Source organism: Notothenia coriiceps, unplaced genomic scaffold (genome assembly GCF_000735185.1).
Source record: "Notothenia coriiceps isolate Sejong01 unplaced genomic scaffold, NC01 NC01_scaffold00000339, whole genome shotgun sequence".
Classification (NCBI taxonomy): domain Eukaryota; kingdom Metazoa; phylum Chordata; class Actinopteri; order Perciformes; family Nototheniidae; genus Notothenia; species Notothenia coriiceps.
Genome location: NW_011333040.1, coordinates 17,078,810 through 17,079,435, shown reverse-complemented (window position 1 = coordinate 17,079,435; position 626 = coordinate 17,078,810).

Below are 626 nucleotides of genomic sequence, written 5' to 3'. Positions count from 1 at the left end.
GGTGGATTTTGAATGTTGTTATGGAATCAGACTCTCGGATGTGTAGTAGCAGGGAGATCCAGAGTCTGGGAGCCGAGCAGCTGAAAGCTCGAGCACCCATGGTGCTGAGGCGAGAGCTTGGGACGGTGAGAAGTCCTACGGACGAAGAGCGGAGGGTGCGGGAGGGGGTGTACTGCTGAAGGAGGTCGGTGATGTAGATGGGGGTTAGTTTATGGAGAGCATTGTATATGAGTAGAATGTTTTTGTAGTCAATACGGTAGCGTAGAGGAAGCCAGTGTAGCTGAGTGAGAATTAAAGAACCCTTATTATGCTAATGTGCCTCTCCTGTGTCATGTTTACATAATGTTATGTTCAAAAAGTGCTTTATTTTTTTTTCTTCGATAACCCTCTGTCTGAAACCAGAGCCCAGTCTGCTCTGATTAGTTAGCTGGCTGGCTCTGTTGTGATTGGTCAACTACTTAGAGATGTACCGCCCCTTGAAGAAAAAATCGATATAACACACTACAGGAAACGGATAACTAAAAAAAGCATAATAAGGACTTAATTGAATGGTCTTAGCCAAACAAGTGGAATATATAGGAGAATATCACCACTTAACTCAAAACTTTTCCTCAAATTCGCAACAA